The sequence below is a fragment of the Zea mays genome, chromosome 5 (genome assembly GCF_902167145.1).
Source record: "Zea mays cultivar B73 chromosome 5, Zm-B73-REFERENCE-NAM-5.0, whole genome shotgun sequence".
Taxonomy (NCBI): Eukaryota; Viridiplantae; Streptophyta; class Magnoliopsida; order Poales; family Poaceae; genus Zea; species Zea mays.
In genome coordinates this window covers 53161782-53172463 of record NC_050100.1, presented here as the reverse complement: position 1 = coordinate 53172463, position 10682 = coordinate 53161782, and positions in this window count along the sequence as shown.

Sequence of the window (10682 nt, the reverse complement as noted above, 5' to 3'; positions counted from 1 at the left end):
TTCTTGAGACGGGCTCAAAATGAGTTCGGCTTAAGGATCAAGAAGATTAGAAGCGACAATGGAACGGAGTTCAAGAACTCTCAAATTGAAGGCTTCCTTGAGGAGGAGGGCATCAAGCATGAGTTCTCTTCTCCCTACACACCTCAACAAAATGGTGTAGTGGAGAGGAAGAATAGAACTCTATTAGACATGGCAAGGACCATGCTTGATGAGTACAAGACTTCGGATCGGTTTTGGGCCGAGGTGGTCAACACCGCTTGCTACGCCATCAACCGGTTATATCTACAACGAATCCTCAAGAAGACATCATATGAACTCCTAACCGGTAAAAAGCCCAACATTTCATATTTTAGAGTCTTTGGTAGCAAATGCTTTATTCTTGTTAAAAGAGGTAGAAAATCTAAATTTGCTCCTAAGACTGTAGAAGGCTTTTTACTAGGATATGACTCAAACACAAGGGCATATAGAGTCTTTAACAAGTCCACTGGACTAGTTGAAGTCTCATGTGACGTTGTGTTTGATGAAACTAACGGCTCTCAAGTAGAGCAAGTTGATCTTGATGAGATAGGTGTTGAAGAGGCTCCATGCATCGCGCTAAGGAACATGTCTATTGGGGATGTGTGTCCTAAAGAATCCGAAGAGTCTCCAAATGCACAAGATCAACCATCCTCCTCAACGCAAGCATCTCCACCGACTCAAAATGAGGATGAGGCTCAAGTTGATAAAGGGCAAGATCAAGAAGATGAGCCACCTCAAGATGATGGCAATGATCAAGGGGGAGATGCAAATGATCAAGAAAAGGAGGATGAGCAAGAACAAAGGCCGCCACACCCGAGAGTCCACCAAGCAATTCAACGAGATCACCCCGTCGACACCATCCTCGGCGACATTCATAAGGGGGTAACTACTAGATCTCATGTTGCACATTTTTGTGAACATTACTCTTTTGTTTCCTCTATTGAGCCACACAGGGTAGAGGAAGCACTCCAAGATTCGGATTGGGTGGTGGCAATGCAAGAGGAGCTCAACAACTTCACTAGGAATGAGGTATGGCATTTAGTTCCACGTCCTAATCAAAATGTTGTAGGAACCAAATGGGTCTTCCGCAACAAGCAAGACGAGCATGGTGTGGTGACAAGGAACAAAGCTCGACTTGTGGCCAAAGGATACTCCCAAGTCGAAGGTTTGGATTTCGGTGAAACCTATGCACCCGTAGCTAGGCTTGAGTCAATTCGCATATTATTAGCCTATGCTACTTACCATGGCTTTAAGCTTTATCAAATGGACGTGAAAAGTGCCTTCCTCAATGGACCAATCAAGGAAGAGGTCTATGTTGAGCAACCTCCCGGCTTTGAAGACTGTGAGTACCCTAACCATGTCTATAAGCTCTCTAAGGCGCTTTATGGGCTCAAGCAAGCCCCAAGAGCATGGTATGAATGCCTTAGAGATTTCCTTATTGCTAATGGCTTCAAAGTCGGAAAAGCCGATCCTACACTCTTTACTAAAACACTTGAGAATGATTTGTTTGTATGCCAAATCTATGTTGATGATATTATCTTTGGGTCTACTAACGAATCTACTTGTGAAGAGTTTAGTAGGATCATGACACAGAAATTCGAGATGTCTATGATGGGGGAGTTGAAGTATTTTCTAGGATTTCAAGTGAAACAACTCCAAGAGGGCACCTTCCTAAGCCAAACCAAGTACACTCAAGATATTCTAAGCAAGTTTGGGATGAAGGATGCCAAGCCCATCAAGACACCCATGGGAACTAATGGGCATCTCGACCTTGACACGGGAGGTAAGTCCGTGGATCAAAAGGTATACCGGTCGATGATTGGTTCATTACTCTATTTATGTGCATCTCGACCGGACATTATGCTTTCCGTTTGCATGTGTGCAAGATTCCAATCCGACCCTAAGGAATCCCACCTCACGGCCGTAAAACGAATCTTGAGATATTTGGCTTATACTCCTAAGTTTGGGCTTTGGTACCCTCGGGGATCCACATTTGATTTGATTGGTTATTCGGATGCCGATTGGGCGGGGTGCAAAATCAATAGAAAGAGCACATCGGGGACTTGCCAGTTCTTGGGAAGATCATTGGTCTCTTGGGCTTCAAAGAAGTAAAATTCGGTCGCTCTTTCCACCGCCGAAGCCGAGTACATTGCCGCAGGTCATTGTTGCGCGCAATTACTTTGGATGAGGCAAACCCTGCGGGACTATGGTTACAAATTAACCAAAGTCCCGTTGCTATGTGATAATGAGAGTGCAATCAAGATGGCGGATAATCCCGTCGAGCATAGCCGCACTAAACACATAGCCATTCGATATCATTTTCTTAGGGATCACCAACAAAAGGGAGATATCGAGATTTCTTACATTAATACTAAAGATCAATTAGCCGATATCTTTACCAAGCCTCTTGATGAACAAACTTTTACTAAACTTAGGCATGAGCTAAATATTCTTGATTCTAGGAATTTCTTTTGTTGACTTGCACATATAGCTCATTTATATACCTTTGATCATGTCTCTTTTATATGCTATGACTAATGTGTTTTCAAGTCTATTTCAAACCAAGTCATAGGTATATTGAAAGGGAATTGGAGTCTTCGGCGAAGACAAAGGCTTCCACTCCGTAACTCATCCTTCGCCGTCGCTCCATGCCACTCTCCATCTTTGGGGGAGAGAGAGCAAAAGGACTTCATCTTTGGTATAATCTTAACTCATTTGTTTATGACCAAAGGGGAAGAAATTACTTCGAGGGCTCTAATAATTCCGTTTTTGGCGATTCATGCCAAAGGGGGAGAAAGTAAGAGCCCAAAGCAAAAGGACCGCACCACCACCAATTCCAAAAACTTCGTGTTTCCAAGAAAATTATCAATTGGTTTTCCTATTGTGTTCAAAAGGGGGAGAAAGTAGTATTTCAAAAATGATATATCAAAACCCTCTTGAACACTAAGAGGAGGATCCCATTTAGGGGGAGTTTTGTTTTGTTTTGTCAAAGGAGAAGCATTTGAAACAGGGGGAGAAAATTTCAAATCTTGAAAATGCTTTGCAAAATCTTATTCATTTGCCTTTGACTATTTGCAAAAGAACTTTGAAAAGGATTTACAAAACAGTTTGCAAAAACAAAACATGTGGTGCAAGCGTGGTCCAAAATATTAAATAAGAAAGAAACATTCCATGCATATCTTGTAAGTAGTTATATTGGCTCAATTCCAAGCAATCTTTGCACTTACATTATGCAAACTAGTTCAATTATGCACTTCCATATTTGCTTTGGTTTGTGTTGGCATCAATCACCAAAAAGGGGGAGATTGAAAGGGAATTAGGCTTATACCTAGTCCCTAATTAATTTTGGTGGTTGAATTGCCCAACACAAATAATTGGACTAACTAGTTTGCCCAAGTATATAGAGTATACAGGTGTAAAAGGTTCACACTCAGCCAATAAAAAGATCAAGTTTTGGATTCAACAAAGGAGCAAAGAGGCAACCGAAGGCACCTCTGGTCTGGGGACACTGGACTGTCCGGTGTGCCACCGGACAGTGTCCGGTGAACCACCGGACATGTCCGGTGCACCAGAGGACTCCAACGCAAACTCGCCACCTTCGGGAATTTCCAGAGGCGACTCCACTATAATTCACCGGACTGTCCGGTGTACACCGGACAGTGTCCGGTGCGCCAAGGAAGAACAGCCTCAGGAACTCGCCAGCTTCGGGAATCTCCAACGGCTAGTCCGCTATAATTCACCGGACATGTCCGGTGTGCACCGGACTGTCCGGTGCAACTCCGGAGCAACGGCTATTCGGCGCCAACGGCTACCTGCGACGCAATTAATGCGCGCGCAGCGCGCGCAGAAGTCAGGCGCGCCCATACTGGCGCACCGGACAAGGAACAGTGCATGTCCGGTGTGCACCGGACATCCAGGCGGGCCCACAAGTCAGAAGCTCCAACGGTCAGAATCAAACGGCAGTGATGACATGGCGGGGGCACCGGACATGTCCGGTGTGCACCGGACTATCCGGTGCGCCATCGAACAGACAGCCTCCACCAACGGTCAAGTTGGTGGTTGGGGCTATAAATACCCCAACCACCCCATCATTCATTGCATCCAAGTTTTTCACTTCCCAACTACTACAAGAGCTCTAGCATTCAATTCTAGACACACCAAAGAGATCAAATCCTCTCCAACTCCACAAAAGGCTTTAGTGATTAGCGAGAGAGATTTGCCGTGTTCATTTGAGCTCTTGCGCTTGGATTGCTTCTTTTCTTTCTCAATTGTTCTTGAGATCATCACTCAATTGTAATCAAGGCAAGAGGCACCAATTGTGTGGTGGCCCTTGCGGGGAAGTTTTGTTCCCGGCTTTGATTTTAGAAGAGAAGCTCACTCGGTCCGAGGGACCGTTTGAGAGAGGGAAGGGTTGAAAGAGACCCGGCCTTTGTGGCCTCCTCAACGGGGAGTAGGTTTGAAAGAACTGAACCTCGGTAAAACAAATCCGCGTGTCACACTCTTCATTTGCTTGCGATTTGTTTTGCGCCCTTTCTCGCGGACTCGTTTATATTTCTAACGCTAACCCGGCTTGTAGTTGTGTTTATATTTGTAAATTTCAGTTTCGCCCTATTCACCCCCCCTCTAGGCGACTATCACCTCACCAAAATCTTCAACTAAGAGTAAAAAGGCAATAAGAGCATGGAGATGAACTTGGAGTTAGTTACTCTTTCATCGGAGTGCAGTGGAAGTCTTGCATGGTCCAAGTCCACCTTTTCCCTTTCAAACCTCCTTTGAGACTAAATTAAGCAAACTCAAGCACACAGTTAGTCTCAAAGGGTCAAGTTGTAGCACATCTCCCCCTAAATGTGTGCATCACTTGCAAATGGACTTGTGAGGTCCGGGGAGTGCTTGTACAACTTGAGCACCATAAATAAACAGCAAAATGCATAAGGAACATGATCAAAGGCATAAACACATGTATGCTATAAATCAATCCAAGTTCCGCGAATCTAAGACATTTAGCTCACTACGCAACTTGCAAAAGGTCTGCTCATCTAAAGGCTTGGTAAAGATATCAGCTAGCTGGTTCTCGGTGCTAACATGAAACACTTCGATATCCCCCTTTTGCTGGTGGTCTCTTAAAAAGTGATGTTGGATGTCTATGTGCTTTGTGCGGCTGTGTTCAACAGGATTATCCTCCATGCGGATAGCACTCTCATTATCACATAGGAGTGGGACTTTGCTCAGATTGTAGCCAAAGTCCCTGAGGGTTTGCCTCATCCAAAGTAGTTGCGTGCAACACTGTCCTGCGGCAACATACTCGGCCTCAGCGGTGGATAGGGCAACGGAAGTTTGTTTCTTAGAACTCCATGACACCAGGGACCTTCCTAAGAATTGGCACGTCCCTGATGTACTCTTCCTATCGACCTTACATCCAGCATAGTCGGAGTCTGAATATCCAATCAAGTCAAAGGTAGACCCCTTTGGATACCAGATCCCGAAGCAAGGCGTAGCAACTAAATATCTAAGAATTCGCTTCACCGCCACTAAGTGACATTCCCTTGGATCGGATTGAAATCTAGCACACATGCATACACTAAGCATAATATCCGGTCTACTAGCACATAAATAAAGTAAAGACCCTATCATAGACCGGTATGCCTTTTGATCAACGGACTTACCTCCTTTGTTGAGGTCGGTGCGTCCGTCGGTTCCCATTGGAGTCTTTGCGGGCTTGGCGTCCTTCATCCCAAAATGCTTAATCAAGTCTTGCGTGTACTTCGTTTGGGAGATGAAGGTCCCATCTTTGAGTTGCCTCACTTGGAACCCAAGGAAATAGCTTAACTCGCCCATCATCGACATCTCAAACTTTTGAGTCATCACCCTGCTAAACTCTTCACAAGACTTTTGGTTAGTAGAACCAAATATTATGTCATCGACATAAATTTGGCACACAAAAAGATCACCATCACAAGTCTTAGTAAATAGAGTTGGATCGGCTTTCCCAACCTTGAAAGCATTAGCAATTAAAAAGTCTCTAAGGCATTCATACCATGCTCTTGGGGCTTGCTTAAGTCCATAGAGCGCCTTAGAGAGCTTACACACGTGGTCGGGGTACCGTTCATCCTCGAAGCCAGGGGGTTTCTCCACGTACACCTCCTCTTTGATTGGCCCGTTGAGGAAAGCGCTCTTCACATCCATTTGGAACAACCTGAAAGAATGGTGAGTGGCATATGCTAGCAAAATACGAATGGACTCTAGCCTAGCCACAGGAGCAAAAGTCTCCTCAAAGTCCAAACCTGCGACTTGGGCATAACCTTTTGCCACAAGTCTAGCCTTGTTTCTTGTCACCACCCCGTGCTCGTCTTGTTTGTTGTGAAACACCCACTTGGTTCCCACAACATTTTGCTTGGGACGAGGCACCAGTGTCCAAACTTCATTTCTCTTGAAGTTGTTGAGCTCCTCCTGCATGGCCAACACCCAGTCTGGATCTAGCAAGGCCTCCTCTATCCTGAAAGGCTCAATAGAAGAGACAAAAGAGTAATGCTCACAAAAATTAACTAATCGAGACCGAGTAGTTACTCCCTTGCTAATGTCACCCAAAATCTGGTCGACAGGATGATCCCTTTGAATCATCGCTCGGACTTGAGTTGGAGGTGTCGGTTGTGCTTCTTCCTCCATTACTTGATCATCTTGTGCTCCCCCTTGATCACACGCCTCCTCTTGATGAACCTGTTCATCTTCTTGAGTTGGGGGATGCACCATTGTTGAGGAAGAAGGTTGATCTTGCTCCTTTTGTTCCATTGGCCTCACATCTCCAATCGCCATGGTGCGCATTGCGGCCGTTGGAACGTCTTCTTCATCTACATCATCAAGATCAACAACTTGCTCTCTTGGAGAGTCATTAGTCTCATCAAATACAACATCGCTAGAGACTTCAACCAAACCCGATGATTTGTTGAAGACCCTATACGCCTTTGTATTTGAGTCATAACCTAACAGAAACCCTTCTACGGCTTTGGGAGCAAATTTGGAATTCCTACCCTTCTTCACTAGAATGTAGCATTTACTCCCAAAAACTCGAAAATACGAAACATTGGGTTTGTTACCGGTTAGTAGCTCATACGAAGTCTTCTTGAGGAGGCGATGAAAGTAGACCCGGTTGATGGCGTGGCAAGCCGTGTTCACGGCTTCCGACCAAAAGCACTCGGGGTCTTGAACTCTCCCAGCATCGTCCTCGCCATGTCTATAAGTGTCCTGTTCTTCCTCTCTACCACACCATTTTGCTGTGGTGTGTAGGGAGCGGAGAACTCGTGCTTGATTCCTTCCTCCTCAAGATACTCCTCCACCTGAAGGTTCTTGAATTCGGACCCATTGTCGCTCCTTATTTTCTTCACCTTGAGCTCAAACTCGTTTTGAGCTCTCCTTAGAAAGCGCTTTAGGGTCCCTTGGGTTTCAGATTTATCCTGCAAAAAGAATACCCAAGTGAAGCAGGAAAAATCATCAACTATAACAAGACCATACTTACTTCCTCCTATGCTTAGATAGGCGACGGGTCCGAAGAGGTCCATATGAAGTAACTCTAGGGGTCTTGATGTTGTCATCACATTCTTGGCATAATGAGAGCTTCCCACCTGTTTCCCTGCTTGACAAGCTGCACAAGGTCTATCTTTTTCGAAAGTAACATTAGTTAGACCTACCATGTGTTCTCCCTTTAGAAGCTTGTGAAGGTTCTTCATCCCCACATGTGCTAAGCAGCGATGCCACAGCCAGCCCATGCTAGTCTTAGGAATTAAGCATGCATCTAGACCGGCCTCCTCTTTTGCAAAATCAACTAAATAGAGTTTGCCGTCTAATACACCCTTAAAAGCTAATGAACCATCACTTCTTCTAAAGACAGACACATCTACATTTGTGAATAGACAATTATATCCCATATTACATAATTGACTTACGGATAACAAATTATATCCAAGTGACTCTACTAAGAATACATTAGAAATAGAGTGCTCGGAAGAAATAGCAATTTTTCCTAACCCTTTCACCTTGCCTTGGTTCCCATCACCGAATATGATTGAATCTTGGGGATCCTTGTTCTTGACGTAGGAAGAGAACATCCTCTTCTCCCCCGTCATGTGGTTTGTGCATCCGCTGTTGATAATCCAGCTTGAGCCCCCGGATGCATAGACCTGCAAGGCAATTTTAGGCTTGGGTCTTAGGTACCCAACTCATGTTGGGTCCTGCAAGGTTAGTCACAATAGTCTTAGGGACCCAAATGCAAGTCTTGTCTCCCTTACATTTTGCCCCTAATTTTCTAGCAACTATCTTCCTATCCTTTCTACAAATTGCAAATGAAGCATTGCAGTCATGATAGATTGTAGAAGGTTCATTCATTACTTTCCTAGGAGCATGAACAATATTTCTTCTAGGCATAGCATTTTTCCTAGCAACATTTCTATCATACATAATAGAAGAGCTAGAAGCAACCATGGCATGAGAATCAAAAGCATCATAACTTCTAAAAGCATTCCTAGAATGTCTCCTATCATGATACATGAAAGCATGGTTCTTATGAGCACTACTAGCCATAGGGGCCTTCCCTTTCTCTTTGGCTGAGATGGGAACCTTATGGCTTGTTAAGTTCTTGACTTCCCTCTTGAAGCCAAGACCATCCTTAATTGAGGGGTGTCTACCAATTATGTAGGCATCCCTTGCAAATTTTAGTTTTTCAAATTCACTCTTGCTAGTCTTAAGTTGGGCATTAAGACTAGCCACTTCATCATTTAATTTAGAAATTGAAACTAGGTGTTCACTACAAGCATCAATATTAAAATCTTTACACCTAGTGCAAACTACAACATGTTCTACACAAGATGTTGATTTATTAGCTATTTCTAACTTAGCACTCAAGTCATCGTTTATGCTCTTTAAACTAGAAATAGAGTCATGGCATGTAGACAATTCACAAGAAAGCATTTCATTCCTCTTTATTTCTAAAGCAAGGGATTTTTGAGCTTCTACAAACTTATCATGTTCATCATATAAGAGATCCTCTTGCTTTTCTAACAATCTATTCTTATCATTCAAAGCATCAATCAATTCATTTATTTTATCAATCTTAGTTCTATCTAGGCCCTTGAATAAACTAGCATAGTCTATCTCATCATCGTCACTAGACTCATCCTCACTAGAAGAAGCATAAGTGGATTTTCGAGAGTTTACCTTCTTCTCCTTTGCCATGAGGCAGGTATGATATTCATTGGGGAAGAGGGACACTTTGTTGAAGGCGGTGGCGGCGAGTCCTTCATTGTCGGAGTCAGACGACGAACAATCCGAGTCTCACTCCTTTCCAAGGTGTGCCTCACCCTTAGCCTTTTTGTATGCCTTCTTCTTTTCCCTCTTGTTTCCTTGTTCCTGGTCACTATCATTATCGGGACAGTTAGCGATAAAATGACCAATCTTACCACATTTGAAGAATGAGCGCTTCCCCTTCGTCTTGGTCTTGTTTGGATGCTCCTTGCGACCCCTTAGCGCCGTCTTGAAGCGCTTGATGATGAGGGCCATTTCTTCATCATTAAGTCCGGCCGCCTCAATTTGTGCCACCTTGCTAGGTAGCGCCTCCTTGCTCCTCGTAGCTTTGAGAGCAATGGTTTGAGGCTCTTGGATTGGGCCATCAACGCATCATCAACGTACCTTGCTTCCTTGATCATCATACGCCCGCTTACAAACTGAAAGGGAATTAGGCTTACACCTATTTCCTAATTGATTTTGGTGGTTGAATTGCCCAACACAAATAATTGTACTAACTAGTTTTGCTCTAGTGTATAAGTTATACAGGTGCCAAAGGTTCACACTTAGCCAATAAAAAGACCAAGAATTGGGTTCAACAAAGAGAGCAAGGGATAACCGAAGTGTGTCCTGGTCTGGCGCACCGGACTGTCCGGTGTGCCACTGGACAGTGTCCGGTGTGCCATCGGACAGTGTCCGGTGCACCAGGGGGACTTCACGCTGAACTCCTCACCTTCGGGAAAATCCAGAGGCGCTCCGCTATAATTCACCGGACTGTCCGGTGTACACCGGACAGTGTCTGGTGCCCCAGAGGAGAGGGACTCTGGAACTCGCCAGCTTCGGGAATTCGCTCCGCTATAATTCACCGGACGTGTCCGGTGTACACCGGACTGTCCGGTGAGCCAGCGGAGCAACGGCTACTTCGCGCCAACGGTCACCTGCAGAAGCATTAAATGCGCGCCAGAGCGCGCAGAAGTCAGGCACGCGCGAAGTGGCGCACCGAACACTCTACAGTACATGTCCGGTGTGCCACCGGACATCCAGGCGGGCCCAGCAGTCAGAGCTCCAACGGTCGGAACCCAACGGCGTGGTGACGTGGCTGGCACACCGGACACTGTCCGGTGTGCACCGGACTGTCCGATGCACCATGCGACAGACAGCCTCCACCAAACGGCTAGTTTGGTGGTTGGGGTTATAAATACCCCCAACCACCCCACATTCAAGTCATCCAAGTTTTCAACCTTCCAACCACTTACAAGAGCTAGACATTCAATACAAGACACACTCAAGTGATCAAATCCTCTCCCAATTCCACAAAAGCATTGGTGACTAGTGAGAGTGATTTGTCGTGTTCTTTTGAGCTCTTGCGCTTGGATCGCTTTCTTCTTTCTCAT